Source organism: Crocuta crocuta, unplaced genomic scaffold, assembly GCF_008692635.1.
Source record: "Crocuta crocuta isolate KB4526 unplaced genomic scaffold, BGI_CrCroc_1.0 scaffold6, whole genome shotgun sequence".
Taxonomy (NCBI): domain Eukaryota; kingdom Metazoa; phylum Chordata; class Mammalia; order Carnivora; family Hyaenidae; genus Crocuta; species Crocuta crocuta.
The window spans coordinates 10,851,481-10,872,143 of NW_027531917.1; the positions used below are offsets into that span (position 1 = coordinate 10,851,481).

The 20,663-nt window shown below is 36.3% G+C and overlaps 1 long non-coding RNA gene across 2 annotated transcripts in view; it reads right to left on the reverse strand.

Annotated features, from left to right (window-relative positions):
* Nucleotides 1–20,663, reverse strand: part of LOC144240505 (uncharacterized) — a 111,067-nt gene that overhangs the window by 12,221 nt on the left and 78,183 nt on the right. The gene's annotated exons all lie outside the window — the stretch shown is intronic.

Here is a 20,663-nt window from a genome sequence, read left to right on the forward strand (position 1 = left end):
CATTAAAGTGAAAGAGTCAAATACATCCTGAAACAGTAGTTGGCATTTTGTTAGAGACTGCAATTATATGAAGCCTTTTGTTCGCAAACACTAAAGAGAGACCAGGGATATCACTGGAAATACTGCTCTACATAAAGGCTTAGGGAATCATAAATTCTGGTTCCGACTCTGCTATTCAGCTTTTAGATGGCATTATACCTTAGTCCCGCCATCTGTACAGTATGAATAATCATATTTTGCTAACTCACAGGTGTGTTGTAAAAAATAGACAACAAAAAGTAACTCTGAACATATAACCATTCTCATAGCCCTGATAATAAGGAAAACAAATGGTTAAGAGATAAAAAACAAATGGGTTGAACTTTACAATAAAATTCTGAGAATCATATTTAACTTGATGTAAAAAAAAAATCTTATCTAACAATGTTCACCTACCAAACTTCGCATGTTACTTAACTTTACTCAAAAAATATATAGGATTTGGACTTTGGAATGAAATTCCAAATGAAGTGAAGTTCGAAAGTCCAAATCATATATCCTTTGTGAATAAAATTTTATTCCGAAGTCTTTAAGGAACAGGAAAGGAGAAAACACATCCTAAACATTCAGAGTGTTTGTATCTCTCTGTTGAGGGATCAGCTAATGGTAGATTCTCACTGTTGGTCTATGCAGTGTTTAATATTAAATTATACCTTTAACTGAAAACCTGAACAGTATACTTTATCACAAGAGCAGAGAGCAGGGCAATCGTTAAGAGTAGAAGGAACACGGGGCACCTGGGTGGCTCAGTCTGGAAAGGATCTGACTTCAGCTCTCATGGTTTGTGGGTTCAGGTTCAAGCCCTGCATTGAGCTCTGTGCTGACAGCTTGGAGCCTGGAGCCTGCTTCGGATTCTATGTCTCCCTCTCTCTCTGCCCCTCCCCTGCTGATGCTCTGTCTCCCTTTCTCTCTCAAAAAAAAAAACATTTAAAAATTAAAACAAAAAAAGAGAGAAGAGTAGAAGGAACACATTTTTGTTCCAGTTTTTGACATTTATTACAACACACTTGGTAAAATGCTCAGCAAGCCTTTGTGTCTCTTCTTTTTAAATTTTGAATTCCAAGGATACCAAATCTATGTGTCCAATTTGATCAGATATCTAACCCCAGGTACATATTTGTTCACTATTCCCAAAATAGGAAAAATTGTTGTAAACTAGAAAATCACCCCAGGTGGTGATTTTTAAAAGCAGAGAGGAGGTGGGTGGGGGGATGAGTTAAATAGCTGAGGGGGGTTAAGGAGTGCACTTGTGATGAGCACCGAGCATTGTATGTTGAATCACTATACTGTACACCTGAAATGAATATTACACTGTATATTAATCAACTGGAATTTAAATAGAAACTTTAGGGGTGCATGGGTGGCTCAGTTGGTTAAGTGACCAACCCTTGGTTTCAGCTCAGGTCATGATCTCAGGTTTCATGAGTTCAAGCCCCGAGTCAGGCTCTGCACCAGCAGCAGGGTTCCTGTTTGGGATTCTCTCTCTCTCCCCTTCTCTCTCTGCCCCTCCCCCAGTTGTGCTGGCTCTGTCTGTGAGACCATGACCTGAGCTGAAGAGGTGGACACTTAACTGACCAAGCCACCCAGGTGCCCCTGAGAAAGAGAAAATCTTAAGCAGGCTCGATGTTCAGTGTGGAGCCACTTGGGGCTTGATCCCACAACACTGGGATCATGACCTGAGCTAAAATCAAGAGTCAGGCAAACAACCAACTGAGCCACTCAGGCACCCTGAAATTTGAGCTTCTTTAAAAAAATGAGATAAGTAACACAATTAAATATGTTGAAAAATCCTGCTTTAAGTATTAGGAAAGTAAGAAGAAAAGAGAATGTCAAGTCTGGGGTAGTCAAAATTGTGAAAATCGTTCACAGTGAATGAAAAGCATGGGTCAGAGAAAAATGCCATTTTTGCATTGTGATTACTATCAGTGACCTTCAGAACTTCTGTTTCATTAGTGTAGTGCAGAAGGTCAAAATACTTTGAGGTAAAGAGCAAGTGATGGTGAGAAAGAAAGTAAAATCAGCAAGTATAAAATACACTTCAAAATTTCGAGAGTTTTCTAAGTAGGGTAGGAAGTGATGTCATCTATTGAGAAAGAAGTAAATGGGTGGAATTGTGAGTGGAGAAAAAACAGAGAAGTTCTAGAAGGGTCACTGTGCTGAATTCCCTTGGAATCAACAATATTTTGTTGTTTATAAGGACTGATTTTTTCCCCTAACATTTTAACAACTGATGGCAACTTACCATCATTGCTGGCTCAGTCTTGATGTAACTGCTGTTTCCAGCACATATGGGAACTCCATCATGGCTATTCATATTGTCACTTAAATTGAGTTATGTGCATTGCTGAAAATGTCATCAAAAAGATTACTTACTTTGTGATTCAGTATTGAAACAATAAGTTATTTTGTACTCAGAAAGGCATGTACTCAGAGCAGTGGGGCATGAATTAGATATTAATGAAGCAAATATTCATCAGGGGGGATGAACACAACTCTATAAATTTCTTGTAAAGAACAACCAAAAGCTCTAATGAGATCCAAGAATATAAGACACATGTATTTATTACCGAGTTGTTTGTAAAAAGATTGGCTATCGCACATGAATCAAGGCAACTGAAGGAAATTTGTTGTATACCTCAGAACAGATGAATGCATTTCTACCTGAATGAGAAATTGCTGTGACCACTACAACTGTAGCCCAGGATTATCTTTAAGGTGCTCCACATCCATTGGTCAGAAACTTCCAGCTAGTTGACTAATAGCACTTTCTTCCAGCAACATGTGATTCAACTGAAGAAAACTAAATAAGTATATGTTTAATCAGATAGGATAAGCTGACAAATTCTGGAGCTTTTTGACATGCTGTAAAATTATATTGTTAATACCAAAGCACTAAATGAAGAGTCCTGAGCATTGATAAAGAAAGGCAATGTATCACCAGGACACTGTGCATAACTGCCAAAGGCCAAATGCTTCCTTCATGGTGAATTTTAAACTCAAGCTACTTCTGAAAAATATGTCCTCAAAAATGCTACTCTGTACTTGCAAACATACGCATGGGCATACACACGTGTGCACGCGCACACACACATGCGGATGGTTGGCGAATGGTTAAGCTGATGAATGAGATAAATGCTTTCTGAAAGTGATAACTAGGAAACTTTCTTCATGAGTGTTAATATTTTACCTCATTACAAATTCATTTTAGTGTTTGTTTATTTTTGAGAGAGACAGAGACAGAGTGTGAGCAGAGGTGGGGCAGGGAGAGAGAGAGAGAGAGAGAGAGAGAGAGAGAGAGAGAATCTGAAGCAGGCTCCAGGCTCTGAGCTGTCAGCACAAAGCCTGACGCGGGGCTCTAACTCACAAACAGTTGAGATCATGACCCAAGCTGAAGTCAGGTGCTTAACCAACTGAGCCACGCAGGTGCTGCAATATTTTGCTTCTTGATTTTAGTTTGTTAGTGTACATCCATTGGACTGGTTTAAAAATAAGCTTGCCAAAACTATAATGACTTGTCATTATTACTGACAATGTGAGTGAACAACTGCAACCTCATGATTTTCAACCAACCATCCATGTAGTCACCGTCTGAAGCAGGGCATGGGTCCTTGTTTTCAAAGAAAACTATCTATGAACACATTGTAGTAAGATTTATAAAGTGTCATATATTAAAAACTACCAAAAGGGGGACACCATAGGGGCTCAGTTGGTTTACCGTCCAACTTTGGCTCAGGTCATGATCTCAAAGTTCATGAGTTTGAGCCCTACATCAGGCTCTGTATTAATAGCTCAGAGCCTGGAGCCTGCTTTCGATTCTGTGTCTCCCCCTCTCTCTGCCCCTTCCCTGGTTACACTCTGTCTCTCTCCAAAAATGAATAAACATTAAAAAAATTTAGAAAAAATTCCAAATGGAAGTCAAAAGTCTACATGAAAATTTTATAGAAAATAGAGAAAGTGGAAGAAATAACTTCATTCACGACATACTTAGCAGCCCAGAGAATGGTAATTGGTATGAAAACATGCTCATTGATGAATAACTCAAAAAGAGATTCAAAAGAGGGGCACCTGGGTGACTCAGTCAGTTTAGCATCTGACTTCGACTCAAGTCATGATCTCACACTTCTGGGCTGGAGCCCCTCATCAGGCTCTGCATTGATAGCTCAGAGCCTAGAGCCTGCTTCGGATTCTGTCTCCCTCTCTGTCAGCACCTCCCCCACTCACACTCTGTCTCTCTCTCTCTCTCTCTCTCTCTCTCTCAAAATAAAGAAACATAATAATAAAAAATTTTTTTTAAAGATTCAAAAGAGTGAAATCTGAAATTTCAAAAGCAAGTGGAATTGAGATTTAGAAAAGTTATATAACCTGCCCAAAGTGATATTGCTTATAAATTACATTTAAAAATTTTTGCACATCTAAATAAGCCTAAAAGAGCTGGTTTGATAACTATAAAAGTTTTGAAAATGTAAGTTTTAAGAAGTATTATATTACAATTCAATTGACAAAATTGTTTCCCTCTCAACTGCACATAAAATAATGGCACTTCTAAGAACTGAGGCATCTTAAATGAACTACTCTAACAAGAATTTTTGTTATGTTATTTGCCATTTTTCTTTGTATGTATTCTCATTCATTGATTTGTGCAACCCATAATAAGTAGCGACTTTGTTCTAGGAATTCCAATAAAAACTGAGGATAAAAAGGCTAATGAGGCACAGTCTTGTGATTAATGTGTTCACAGTCTAGTATAAATAACTATACTATAAGGTGATAAGACATATATAATAATGCTATTATTGGAGTGTTTATAAGGAAATCACTGGTCTCTGCCGAGAGATTTTGAGAAAATTTAACAGAGAGAATAGAGATTAAATCATCAATAAGAGTTCATCACACCCCCCCCCCAAAAAAACCCCACATATTTTGAGCAGAGAGAACAATATATTCCAAGGGCCAGTGGTAGTAAAGAGTCCTAGAATATTCAACAAGTAGGGTGAAGATAAGAATCACAGAAACATCAGCAGCAGAGGAATTTCCATGGGTAAATTGGAACCAGGGTTTGAAATATCCTCTTTGTAGTAATGGGAAATATTAAAGCATTTTTACCAGAATTTTATTTTTATTTTTTTTATTGTGGCAAAATATACATGACAAAATATATAGCATTTTAACTATTTTTAAGTGTACAGTTCAGTACTGTTTCATACATTTACATGGTGGTGCTGACATTTGATTTTTGAGATAATTTTGTGGCAGATGAACTGGGAGTTCAAAGCCAGTAGAAAAAAGATGATTTAGGGGCGCCTGGGTGGCTCAGTTGGTTAAGCGTCCGACTTTGGTTCAGGTCATGATCTCACGGTTTGTGGATTTGAGCCCCACGTCGGGCTCTGTGCTGACAGCTAGCTCAGAGCCTGGAGCCTGCTTCAGATTCTGTATCTCCCTCTCTCTCTGCCCCTCCCCTGCTCACACTCTCTCTCTCTCTCTCCTCTCTCTTTCTCTCTCTCTCAGAAATAAATAAAATATTAAACAAAAATTTTAAAAAAAGAAAAAAGATGACTTAAACATTTAAATTGAGATATGATAGGATCAAAGTTAAAATTAGAGACGACTAGGGGGAGACAATTAAAACAAAGTTTGCAGGAAGAGCATCACTTGAGGGGAATACAAATGAGTTCCATTGAAGACATGTTATTTTGATATTCAGCCTATGAAACATCTGTGGGAAGCCCTTCAGTATACAATTGGAAATACAGTTTCAGAGCTCAGGGAAGACGTGGAACTAGAGTCATTAGCCTTGTTAAAGTGAATTATCTTAAGGAAACTGCATGAAAGTGAAGGAAATAAAATCAAGGACAAAATCTTGATGAAATTCATCATTTAAGAGCTAAGAATAAGGAGTCAATAAGGGACACTGTGTAGGAATAGCAGAAAAAAGAACTAAGAAAGACATTGTAAACATCAAATGAGAAAAGTATTTCAAATGGCAAAGGCATCTAACAAGCATCAAATATTAATATTCAAAGAGAATAAAGCTTCTAAAATTGTTCATTGGGTTTGACAATTGAGAGGTCATTGATGACCCTACCCAGGATGAGGTTATGAGCAGAAGTGGGCTGAAGAACAATAGCAGAAATAATAGGAATAAAAATATAAAGGAATAAGAATAATGATAGATAATATTTATGGAACACCTACATATAACACTTGTATAGTGCCACGCATTGTACCAATGTATAACATTATGCCTTTTAATTCCCCTATCAACTTTTTCACAGTAGGTATGAAAATTGTATAGGTTTAGAAGAATTATATAACTTGCCCAAAGACACATAGCTTTCTACAAATACTAATGCTGGGTTTACACCACTGTATACACCATTGACAAGGAATAAATGGAAAGTCTGGATATTTACAAAAGTAAGTATAAAGTATTCTTTCAAGACATTTGACCACAAATGGAGGAAAGGAAATAAATCAGTATCTCCTGGAGGAGGTAGTAGTATTGAGATAAATTCTTTTGTGTGTGGGGGGGGTTGGGGTATTTTTTTGAGGGGTGGTAGGAGGTAGAGTTGTTTTTAGGTTGAAGAAGACTTAAACTATTTTAATTAGGTAAGTAAAACAGTATTTCAATAATGCAAAAGGGAGAATAATTAATGGAATAGGAGCCCAAAGAAGGAAAGAAAATACAATTTTTAGTTCATGGGTCAAAAGTTTACTCTCTGAGAATAGGATAAAAGCAATCTCAGACACAGAAGTAAAGGAAAGAGGAATGTGTGCCATTATATATAGATAACTGAACATGGTAGAGAAGTTATGGAGGGTTTTTTTTTTTTTTACTGATATTCACCTTTTCTAACTCTGAATTATGGTTGGGGATTTATAGTATAGTATAGTAAATAATTATAATAAATGTCTCAAAGAATTGGAAAAGAAGAATTTCTTTGAATTCTTTGAATATTATAATTCTATTGAATTATAGTAGTAAGCATGTTAATGGTGCAGTTTAAAGTAGACACCATAGGGGCACCTGGGTGGCTCAGTTGTTTAAGCATCTGACTTCGGCTCAGCTCATGATCTCACGGTTTGTGCATGATCTCACGGTTTGTGGGTTCGAGCCCCGTGTTGGGCTCCATGCTGACAGCCAGCTCAGAGCCTGGAGCCTGCTTCAGATTCTGTATCTCCCTCTCTCTCTGACCCTCCCCTGTTCATGCTGTCTCTCTCTCTCTTAGAAATAAATAAAACATATTTTTAAAAAATAATGTAGAAACCGTAACTTTGTGTGAATAGCAATAAACATTGCTATGTGATTCATCTTTCCCAGTGTGTGAGGCATTGATGATAAAAGAAAATAGAAGGCGGTGTTTGTATTGATCCATGGACAGTGGTTGGTTCTGAGAATATACTAGAAAGATGAGAAAGGGAGAGAGCTCAGGAGGTTGGTGAAAATATCGTAATGGGGAAATCAGTACAAGACTGCTAACTAAGCAGGGTGGGGTTAATCATAGAATTGCTGGTTGGGATCAAGGAAGAAATGTGGTGTAGAGAAAGAGACTCAGGGATATGAAATGAGTGGTGGTTGTTTGAGAACAGCAGAATTTCAGAATTTAAGCTTACAGAAGTACTCCTGAGAGTTGACTAGTTCGTATGTTCCATTTTAAAAGGATTTTGCTAAAGAAGGAGGGATGAGAGATCCCCAAATTAAAATCACATCTGGAAAACGTAATTTAAAATAAATAGGAGCTTGGGGGCACCTAGTTGGCTTAGCCTGTTGAGCTTCCAACTCTTGATTTCAGCTCAGGTCATAGTCTCAGGGGTGTTGGATTGAGTCCCACGTGTGGCTCCACACTGAAGGTGAAGCCTGCTTGGGATTCTCTCTCCCTCCCTTCCTCTGACTCTCTCCTCCATTCATGCTCTGTTTCTCTCATAAATAAATAAATATAAATAAGTAAGTAGATAAATAAATAAATAAATAAATAAATAAGTAAATAAAATAAGTAGGGGTTTTAAGTAATTAGAAATTTTAGTCCTGGTTGAGTGATTGACTCAGTGTATTATTCAACAGTAGCTTTGACAGAGAAAAGTAGTTCTCAAGCATACAATTCCAAAAAAATATATATATAGAAATTCCTATGCCTAACTTCTGATTTTGTGAAAACTGATCCTTTTTCTTAGCATTCTCTGCAACAGACACTCTGCTAGTACACAGGGCAGTTCCTTTTTGACCCTGAGTCCTGGTTAATGTGGCTACTACTGCTATTCTATTTCTAGAAACCAGCATTTCCCTCAAGGTTAAAACTTGCACCTGTGAGAACAGAACCATTACTCTTCCTCAAGGGTTAGTTTTTGTGTTTGTAATCAGTCACTGATGATTGGCAATGATTTTTGAGGAAATTTACTCATGTTTTCACATCTCTTTATCACTAAGACTGTTCTCAAGTACTTGCATAGTATCAATTTGCATAATGTACTCCATCAGCATTTATGTGACATTTTATTATTTCATCTTTCCTATTGCCTTTTTACCCTCTGCCTTTCACTGCTACATGATTAAGAAGAAGAAGAAGAAGAAAAAGAAAAGAACACTTTTAATGACAAAGGCATCCAAAGAAGGAGCACAAATATCCATGTCTACTATTTTATTATTTTAGTATTTAGATCGTTTTTAATAGTAAATTAGGCAAGGATTCCTTGCTGAGTTGCATTTTACCCATGATTACCTTGTTTTTATCAAGAATATAGAATCTATTTGAAACTGAAATCTATACACAATTAGCCAACCTGTATTCACATATTTTCTTTAAAGCTAACTTACTTTCTAATAATTAGTATATGGCAAAATGGGGTCTTACCCTACTACCTGATCCTGTTCAAATCCCACTTGCCATAAAATCTTTCCAGATTTCTCCAGGCACAGTTAATTACTTCCTTATCTGTGTTCTCAGGAACTCTGCTTATATATGTCATTTATCACTTATTGCACTGCACTGTGCAATCTGTTTACACATATGAGTCTTTCTTTAGACTTTGACCCATCTGAGGGCTGAGGCTGTCTTGTTTATCTTTGAATCCACAAAAGCAATAAATGTGTGATTCTAACTTTATGTAATTCAAAACCAATTTTAAAATATTTTTGTTGTAGTTTGAACTATATGAAGAAAATTATACAAATCCTAAGTATACAACTTGATGAATCATAAAGTGTATTCAACTTTGATCATAAAATGATCCCCCCATGGGCACCTAGGTGGCTCAGTTGGTTAAGCGTCCAACTTTGGCTCAGGTTATGATCTCACAGTTCATGAGTTTGAGCCCTGCCCTGTGTAGGGCTCTGTGCTGACAGCTCAGAGCCTGGAGGCTGCTTTAGATTCTGAGTCTCCCTCTCTTTCTGCCCCTCCCCTGTTCACACTCTCTTTCTCTCTCTCAAAAATAAATAAACATTTAAGAAAATTAAAAATAAATAAATAAATGAAATGAAATTATCCCCATAGAATCACTTTCAGTTACTCCTTACTCAGGGGGACTTCTCAGGCCTATCCTTATACACTTCTCAGAGTCACTGTCCCTTTCCCTTGTCCAAAAGTAATCACATCCAGACATTTCACATCATAGATTACTTTTATAATAAATAGTAAGAAACTGTTTTACATAGTTTTTGTGATGCCGTGCTTTTTTTTTTTTTTTTTTTGGGTAAATAAATTTGTACCTTTTCTTTTTATCACTTTATTTTATGTGCATATGAATAAAACACAAACTGGTGACAGGTTCAAGACCCAGAATAATTCAAATTTAACTATACCAATAAAAGTGTCAGGTAGTATTAATAATGTTCATCTAATCTGAACATAATGAATGTGTACACAAATACACTAAAAAGTAACTCACAATAATTATTTCTCTGATTTTTCCAGGAACAGTATAACAGACACATTTTACTTTTTATCTCAACAAACATTCATTTCTAGGCTAGGAATTTAATTGTTGTTATGGACTGAATGTTTATGTTCTCCTAAAATTCATATATTGAAGTTCTACCCTCCACTGTGATGGTATCTGGAGATGGGGCGTTCAGAAGGTAGTAAGATTTAGATGAGATCTTAAGGATTCATTTCTCATATGGGACTAGTGCTCTGACAGGAAGAGACACCAGAGCTTGCTTTCTCTTTCACCTTGAACACATAAAGAAGTCAGGTAAGTACACACCGAGAAGGCAGTGATCCACAAGCTGGAGAAACAAACTTCTGTTGTTTAAGACACCATGCCTATGGTACTTTGTGATGACAGCTCAAGCAGATGAAGACAGTAGTATTTATAAATTTTAGTATTTGGTATTCAGATCACAAACTTCTCGTATATTTGTAATAATATTTCCTTTTCCCAGGAAGTATATAGGAAGTATAGGTGAAGCTCAGCTGTGTCTTATTGCAGCTAGTATGTGAATTATTTTCTTAAAACAAATTGAACTTGGCAATTGAGAATTTGGTGATAGCTCCTTTTCCAATGTTAATGTTCTAATAAAACATTGTAGAATTTAGACTGGTTCTTCCACTTAAGAGTGATTTTTTTCACTGAGGGTGATTTGGCTTTTAAGGAGGCATTTTTTGGTTGTCACAACTCATGGTGTGCTGGTGGGGTGGGGTGAGAGGGTGCTAATAAAATCTAATGGGTAGAAGTCAAATATGATGCAAAATATCATCATTCTTGCTCCAACAAAGCATTGTACAGCTCTGTCAATAATGCCAAGGTTGAAAACAACTGAATTAAAGAGAAATGTCCATAGATTCCTGTTATTTGTTAGATATTTTGATACCTAAGCTTTAATAATTTTGAGTTACATACTGTGTCATTTTTGTTTTGCTCTGCCTTTTTAACTTCAAGAGTATTAATACCAATTTATGGGAAATTAAACTAGAAATGCTTGGTACTAAAAATGCTCAAATAAAACTTCTGGTACATTCTGTCTTATAAGTTTCAAGAAAAGAAAAGGCTGCCTTGCTTTAAATGTGCTTTGGGCCATACTCAGTTCCAGGGAGACTTTATTATTTATGTTAATAATTACAGATACTCTGAATCATCCAGATACATTCTTCATCTCTTACTAACACTCCTAAATTTTATTTCATAAATTATTAGATACTAATTCTAAGCAATTATTTTCTTAAACTTCAGCTTGACTAAATTTGCATTCCCTATTTGTGTAAATTAGCAACATGAGAAAACTTTTCTAGTGCAAATACTCGATATAGTTTACTTTCCAGAGCATGGGTCATGGAAAATATCTATGCTTGAATGCCTTTTGGCTTTTTAAAAATGGTTACATTTAAGCAGTGATTCTTTATATGACTTTGCCAAAGGTAAAACTCCAACTAATGGTGTCACTTTAGTAGAAAAATGCAGCTGTTTACTTCTTACCGTGCTTTATAATATAATAAGGCATGTATATTAGTAAAGAAGGAGAGGAGGAAAGAGGAAAGAAAGAGCAGCAGAGGAGACAGATTACAGGGGGCTGTATATATTATCATCCCGAAGTCAGTAGGGAAGGCTGCTAAATGCTCTTACAACTCTAATAGCCTATCTCATGTTAATTCTAGCCTGAAGCTTCCTGACACTTCTTGTTCAGAGATAATGGGGACAAACTACTCTTTTTTTTTTTTCTGGTTGAGCAGCAGATTTTTTTTTTCCCAAGGACGTCAAATAAATTAAGCAGTCTTTGCAAACAGCAATACAAAAGCCTTTTGCTTTGTAGGAATTCCCAGTAATAACATGCAAGAGTTATTACCCTTGATACTTAGTAGATTTTTTAATGGCTAGCAATAATCGTTTTGATTGAATATTGGCTTATAATAGGCTTGTAAAGGAATTCAAGCACCCTTAACTGCTTTCAACCTTAGCTTCATGTGCCTCGGGAAAATCTTTCAAACAATAGATCTTGGAGTCATTAACGTGGACATATTTTATAAAAATGAAAGTTAATACCTATTAACCTCAAAATTGAAGCCAATTAAAATTGACTCTTTATATTAATTTTTAATCATTCAATATATTATTGATTGTCTTCTTTGAAATAGGAAATTATTTTATGGCAACTTGCAATTCAATTTCCTTAGACATTCAACTTTCTTTTAAGCCAAGAAATTTCATAGTTTTTATAATTCCTCATATACAAATCAACCTGGACTCTGTGTACTGAATGCCTCATCTAAATACTCCAGTTTCTTTAACCAGCTGCCAAAAAAAGGGGGGGGGCACTTTTTTGTTTGTTATAAGGAATATAAGAAAACACATTGTTTGAAATATTGGAAATCAAGGTTGTTTTAATATTTTGTTTGATATTTATGTCTCCTCAGTGAGGATGCTTCTAGGCTATACTGTTTTACTAGACTTTGAGAGTAAGAAATACTCCAGAGGCTAATCTGCTGAAAAATATGTGAAGTGATTCCACTCGGAGGCTGTGGAATCCACTAAAAACTCAGCTTCCACAGCATGAAGGACTGCAAGAGAAGCAGGTTTGTGGCTAAATTGGACTCTGAAGGATTATGAAAAATGATTTCTTACTTGTTGTTTTATCACTTCCTAGCTATCAGGACAGGGTAGTATCAGTAATTGAAAAACACACGAATGGAGACTCTGGAGTATTTCTGCCCAAAGGACACTAGAGCATAAAGCTATGGGGAAGATGGTTGTACATTGAAAGGTCTGCAGCAACTACTCTTTTTCTCCTTTGAAGCCATCGATGGTAAAAATGACAGAATCTCGCAAATTGCCAAGGAATTTCCATTACTACCAGCTTTTTTTTTTCAGCCACCAAATAGAGCACTTCCAGATTACTCTTGCTATTTTCCCATGTAGATATTAATATTTCTTTAGCTTTCATTGGTTGATGATTTTGCTTCTATTCTGTATGTGGAGTATTGAACTGTTTGCTATGCCTTTACTACATGGAAAGAGTCCATTGCCTTCTGGAATATATGCAATTTCACCACTACATAAGCTTCATTAGGTTGGGAAATCACATAACAGGTCTTCATTTAATAGTAACTGAATTCATAACGAGATGCTCACATATTCTTGCACATTTTAGTATATGTGCTGCCGAAGCGAGCACGTCTTGCACATTTAAAAAGACTACCTGAATGAAACAGTACTGGAAAACAAATTGATTAGAAACCAATTGGTCATAATTTTAGGATTACTTTTTGACTTATATGCACAGAATTAATGGCAATGACCCATAATCAGTAGAATACATTTGTTAAAATGTGCCCCAGTGCTGTGGTTGGGCTATGCCCACTCTTCTACTCATCACAAGGGCACATTTGTAATATTGACTTCTAGGGCTGATGATAAGATCTGTCACCTTAAAATATAGCCAATGGGGGTAGGGGAAATTAACTGTTCATGGTATAATTGAAACATATGACTTTAGATTAATTAGTATCATATTCTAAACAGGCATTTAAATAAACAGTAAATTCTGGATTATCCACAACATTCACATTAATGAGTAATCATCTGTCTTAACATTTCTCCCTCACCAGGTTTGGTTCCCCCACCCCTCCTCAGTATCTTTTTCCCACCATTCTCTAACTATCTCGGGACTACAAGCCTCCCTTCTCCCCTCCACACACCCCCTGCAATGATGTCTCAGGCCAGACTCTTTGCTGACACCTGCACTAATAGCAGGGTAGATTATCTACTGTTCTTAATTATCTCTCCCACAGCTTGCCTCCATTAGCTTGGATAATTGACTGTATATATAACATTCATAAGCAGAACAATGTGCTATAGAAAAAATTAAGAGAGAGAAAAAATGAATCTTTAGTTTATATAAGATTAGCTATGTGCGGTATCAGACATTGTATAGCATCTAGAGTTTTGGGGTGAACATCTGGTTTTCTTTTTTGGGAAAGTCATTAAGAATTTGGAATGTGCTTTCAAAGGGTAGGAGGAAGTGCTGCATAAATTCTTCATTGAAAAGATACTCAAGGAATGGAGTTTCAGGAGAGAAAGTTGCACTCTCACTCATGAGAGGACTGGAAACAGAAATTGATGAGAGTTGATGAAGAAGAAAGGGACTGGCCATGAGTTACAGAGCTGTTTCAGAGGCCTAGAGAAGGTGAGGCATTAAGTGGAAACTGGTAATCAACACAAAAATTGCAGAGGAAGAAGAAAAATATATTTCCTTTATTCTTTGAGTCAATCCAGTTGATTGCCCCTATAATTTGTGTCCCTATGAAATGGGTAGTCATCCCTACTACATGACTAGTAAATTCAAGTATTGAATAGATTTAACAATTATCCCAAGTTGACAAATGATGACACTGGCATTTAAACTTAGAGAGTCTGAGGCTTGGGGACGCACTGTGATGCAGCATGCTATCTGTACCATTTGGACTATTTCAAAAGTTATAGGTCAAGGTTTTATTGCTTTATAAGGCAAACAAATAGGGGTGCCTGAGTGTCTCAGTCGATTGAGCATCCGACTTCAGCTCAGGTCATGATCTCACAGTTAGTGGGTTCGAGCCCTGTGTCAGGCTCTGTGCTGAATGCTTGCTCAGAGCCTGGAGCCTGTTTTGGATTCTGTGTCTCCTTCTCTCTATGCCCCTCCCCCACTCATGCTCTGTCTTACTCTGTCTCTCAAAAATAAATAAAATATAAAATAAATAAATAAAAGCAAACAGCAATACAAATAAACATAATGCGAAATTATTACTATGAGTTTATATTGCCTTAAATATGTAAATAGTAAATATACGTAGGAAGAGTGAAAATGAAAATAAATTTGTGACTTAGTTGTCAAAGCACTTCCTTAAAAGAAAGGAATCTTGGGAATTTTAGATAAAAGCAGGATTAAAGAATTGTTCACCAGGAAAGTAATAAGTCAACAGTTCGTCTTTCTTCATGTTATATTAAATAATAATGCAAACTTCTTTAATTTTACATATTTTAAAATTAATTTTCATAATAAAAATAAAGGTCATTTATATGCTTATCTGTTATGAGCATTTCAGATAACCTGCTATAACTTTCTGATATAGCACTATTGAGGTTCAAGGGGAAAAAAAAGACAGAATATTGCTCTCATGCCTCTTATGGGTTTGAGTGTGCGAAGTGATTAGTTCATAGGTCTGGTGTGAGACATAGTTGCTTAAAGCTTTTTTTTTTTTAATGCAGATTTCATCTTGCTTTGTTTTGCATGCTGCTAGAAGTGTTTGAAGCTGAAAGGCTTTCATTTGTGTTTCTGCTGACTTGCACATTTCACACAATAGGCCTTGTTATTAAGGGTCTTATCATGGTCAGTGCAATTTGCAGTGTTAGCTAATTTTCAAAACTAGTAGTGAATTTGAAATTAATTACAGACTATTTTGGGTTCATTAGTGTCCATGAAGTGTTTTATGCCTGTTTGTTTTTAATTGATTAGAAGGGACAAAAGCAACAAATGCTGCTTTTGCCCATATGCAGAAACGAAGCGGTGCAATCTTCAACTGAAACAGTGATGGTAGTAGCAGCAGAGACAATATAATCAAATGGTTTGGGAATGAGAGAACACTTGCATCTATCCTGTCTGCCATTTGTGCATCCCAAATCATGGCGGAATAAGAGGGACAGTGCTAAAATAATTAAATGACAAAAACAAAAAAAAATAACACAAGTTTTGCAATTTCATGCATATTTACCAAAAGAGGTCAAAGTTCTAAGCATTCCATATAATCAAATAATTTATTAGGTTTGTGACGGTAACTGCTTACAGCTAAACAACTTGTAGCTTAATTGCTTCTCATACTAGAGTAGAGTTAGAAATGTCTTTCTGCCCCCTATCCCCAAAGCAGGAAACCCAGCCTCAGGCACTGCAAGTGCTATACAGGAAACAGTAGGTAGCATAATTCAGCCATGTCAAATTAATGTTGCTATCCTGGGAACACAGATAGCATAATGAAGGAAGAATAAGGACATTTAGGAGAAAGAGTCCTTCAGTAGGACATCCCTCCTGGTTTCTATTTATGTGTATAAAATAATGATTTATATCTCATTATAAATAACATTCTGGAAAGTAATTTTAAGAGACTAGATATACATTTTAGATTCATCCATTCATTTCTCTTCTTTTTAATATTTGGTAATTCTCTATCATAACTATCAAAGTCTCTAGAAGGGGTTGGGGTAGAGCATTGTATAAAACTTGAGAAGAAAATACTGAATTAAATATATTTGTGTGTGTGTTCTATGTATAAATCTCCTTGTAAGCCAAGTCCATGACTGCTCTTTGCTCCTGTGGTTTAAAGTCATCCTCGCTCTTGTTAGATGATAGATTATCAGTAAAGAGAAACAGCAGGTTTGAATTCACAATGATAGATAATGGGCTGAAAAAAAGTGTGTTCTTGAACTTGGTTGAACAGTCAGCCTCATCACTTGAGACATTTAAAAATACACTGGATAAAGGAAAAGAAAATGCCCTTCAGGGAAAATCATTTTCTACGTGCATAGATAATCTGTCTTTTCAAGATTTTGTTCTCTACGAAAAGTGGAACTAATGATATACCAACGGGAGTCTGAGAGATCTCCTTTAAACTCACACACACAAAAGCTGACAACTGCTATGTGAGAGTGGCGAAAAGGTAGCCTGTCCTCTAACACTGGGTGAGGGGTGACAAATCTGGGATGAGCTTGGCTATGCCCATTGGGTACCCCTTAGCTGAGCAGTCTAGTGCCACGCTCTAGGCTATATCCTTTAAATACCATTTGTATAATTCACAGAGAAAAAATAGGGAGGAACAAGGAGTCATTCATACAAGTGATTAGAAAATTATCTAAGACGGTTTTTACTTTTCCATAACTCAAGAAGTCATATTTTGGTGCATTATGATGACCTGTGTAGAAATGACCTCCTTGAAATATTCAACAAAATACACAAACATACTGATATAGGAGAGTTCCTAAATCATCACCAGAAAAAATGCTCAAAGACACAGTTCTCAAACTAAGTTTCATATGATGAATACAATTTAGACAATTATATCTATGCAAGGATTAGAGTAGTAGCTTTATTTCCAAAACATTCTTGGACACAAGTGCAGTGGTGATTAAAAAGAGAGAGACAGAGACTGAAAGTCATCTTACTCCATTATTTGTTTTAATCAGCAATAGCAAATGAGATATGACCTGTTCCAGATATTTGAATTTCTTAATGTGTTGTAGTAAATAGATTGTTATTCATATTATAATAGATTGGACTCATTGCCTGGGGAGGGGCACTGCATTATAATTAAAATGTTGCCAGAGGGGTTACGAGAGAATATTTCCCCAGGTTCTAAACTACTTTACCAGAGAGTTCATTGTGTTTTATAAACATTTATGTGTTACCATTGAGTAAACTTTCCAGGTTTTGATTTTTATTGCTGTTTCTGAGAGAAGCATGAAGGCATTTTATATTCTCTCTTCAAACACACAGTGTATCTGTAGCTAAAAGCAGGTTAGTTTTAGAAAGAACTAAATACTGCAAAGGTAGATTATCAGATTTTTATGTACTTCTCAACACTGCAGATAAAAATGTGCTCTAGAAACCTTTCCAATCAGTTTCTGGGAAAGAAGGTTTGTATAAAGAAAAGTTGTGTTATCTTCACCTGATCCCCAAGTGGCCTTTATTTCCCATTTTCATTTTTCACAATACTAATTCAGGCTTCTTCTACAGGGGCAAGGGGTGTTTGCCCAGAGCAAGGATCACCTTGCTGATTCCCCTCCACCCCCAATTCATCCCTGGGCTGCGCTGGTCCCTTTACAAATTACTGACTAGAGCCAAAGAGATGTGAGAAGTGGGAAAAAGAGCTTATTGACCGGCACAGTTGGATTCCAGGGACCGTGCCCTGGAGACCTGGTCGTTTTGCCAATATAGATACTCCCTGGTGGATAGTTTCCTGGGTTTCTCAGGTACAGGCCTTGCTGGGGTCCTCTGACTGCAGTACTTCTGAGGTGGGCAATAATGATCTCAAATAGTCCATCCTACTTATGATCCCTCTTTCAGGCCCTGAGGCATCCAGAGGTCCATCCTTCTGTGGAGTCAGGACAAACCACCAGGCAGTCATCTATGTAGCATTTAAAAAGGGCTTCATCTTGCCCTCAAGGCAGAGAACAACATATACCTTTCTTCTGCCTTTAGTAAACTGTCGTAGCCTCTTTATTCTGCTAACCAGTCTTTTTTTTTTTTTTTTTTTAAGTCTCAAAGTCCTTTATTTTACAAGGTGTCCGTTTGGGGGAGGGGCGCCGAAGGACTAACGGGAAAAGGGCGAAGTAGATAAATATGCCAAATTTTTTCTTTTTTCTTTTTAAATCAAGTATTTATAAACAAGAGAGCATACATTAATTACATAAGAAATAGATTTCGAGAGTAGCGTAACTCAACATGCCATCATTAGCGGCAGCAAATGAAACAGAGACTGCGATGTCAACGCTTAGCTTCCACCGACTTTTTAAGATACAGTTCTGGTATCCGTATGACTAACAAACTTCAAGGGCCAACTGTTTCTCTTAATGATCCTTCCACTTGGTTTATATGAAGAGAGGAAAAATAACCTTTCCCTTAGCCAATGCTCGGACGTGCATGCGTGGGAGGAGGGTGGATTTTAAAGCACTCCAGAATTTTTCATTACAACGTCAGTCTGGAAGTGGGTAATAGGTTGAGAGGTGCAAATCAGGTTTTGCCACTCTTTCGGTAACTTTAGGTACAAAGTGCATTACCTCATTTTGGGAATGTGGCAACATACAGCACCTATTGTTTTGTTCTTGACCTTGCGTAATCAGTTTGCTGAATAAGTTAAAATCCTTATCTATGTAGCTGTGGGTTTGAATTTTATCCTGAAGGCCACAGAGAGTCATGATATAATTTTAGGGAAATGAAATAAATAAATTATACCGTAGTGAGTTTGTTCCAGCAGCAGGATAGGCAATGGATCCGAGGAAATGAAACATATTTTAAGGAGATGTGTCAGGGCACAGTTGTAGTAATTTAAATAAAACTTAATCAAGGAATTAGAATCTGTATGACTTGATTATTTACTACAGACAGGGAGTGAGAATGAGAGGAGGCCTCAAGCAAGGTATCTGGCTTAAAAAAAAACAACAACGAAGTGATGGGGTCAATTAAGTATTACAGACAGCTGTGTATTTACACACATATATGCATACTATCCATGCTAACATTAATGTATATCATGTAAATTCTTCTTGATGAATCCTTTTGCCACTTTTATTTAAGAATCCAAGTTGGAGGGCTCAGAAAGACGCAGGTGACCTCCACTGTAAGTTTCAGGCAAGATTCTGGTGCTTAGGACAGCAAAACAAATAATAAGCATTATTTGTATGTTTCTACAGGCATGATTAGAGCCTTCTAGATCATATATACATACCTTCAGCTAGAGATCATGGGCATGTAACTGAAATATTAACTTTATACTACAATATTATGCTGGAGTTTGGGAGGCCAATTCAGGAAGTTTTTTTTTTAATAAAAAAAACATTTTTAACCTCTGCAATGGCTACTTCTGTTGCACCAGTTTAAAGTAAAGAAAGAACAGGGATTTGACTTGTTCACATGGAATCAAGAAGCTTTAGCCTGGAAATATTTTCTTGTGAATCAGCAATCAAATAATTTGAGTGATGGCTAAAATATCTCAGGGCTTTCTGAAGCCAAGTGGACTGCTGCTGTTTTTATGCTTCTACCTCCTTGTTAATAGTATTTAGAGAAGAACTCAGAACCAAAGAGAAAGTCAGTTTGTCAGTTATAGAGCTCATGACGTGTACCCTATACTTTGATTAGGCCTCAGCTCAGTTAAAATATCCAACTTTCTGAGACATTTACTAACATCTGACTGCAGGTATTTAATGACAGCCATACAAGCCAACTACCAAAATAGGGACAAAGTACCAGTTTTCATGTAAACAAACCATCCACATTTTGATCATAACTATAGCTTTTCATTTGTGTTTTATATATATTTGTTATAAACTATGTAAATACAACATTGATTGAGGTGTTATTTTCTAACTTTCAAATTCCAGATTATTCAACTATTAAGGAATATTAGTGGTATTAATATTTTTAAAACAGGAAACAAAAGTTAGTTTCCTTCATTGTTTGTCTTTTATTTATAATTTACATCAAAAATAGAAGAGAGTAAAATACTTTTATGTCCCTACTCCATTCCTATTTTGCTGCTAATTACAGCGTTATGATAAAATCTTCTTTCCTAAAATTAAAGATATTTAGAACAAGACACAGGAAAATATTTATGTATTTAAAAAAAGAAGATGTCAGCAAGTAGAGAGTAAGAGGGCCACTATTCACTCTCAGGTCCTACTGTCCATCATTAGTGGTTTAGATTTAGCTAATTTCTACCGGGATCTGCAAAGAGCACACTGTGACTAATTATCTAATCCATACCTCTAGGGTTTTAGTTATGGTCTCTTGTTCAGTTAAAAATATTCACATGCAATACAAGATTTACTGTAGCTCTTAAAAAGAATTTTTGGTACATTGACTAATAAGCACAGTTAGCTATTGTATTAATTGACATTAGTCAATTAATTCCTATTTGGAATACCCCAACAAGCAGTGGACAGTATGAAAATAGATATCC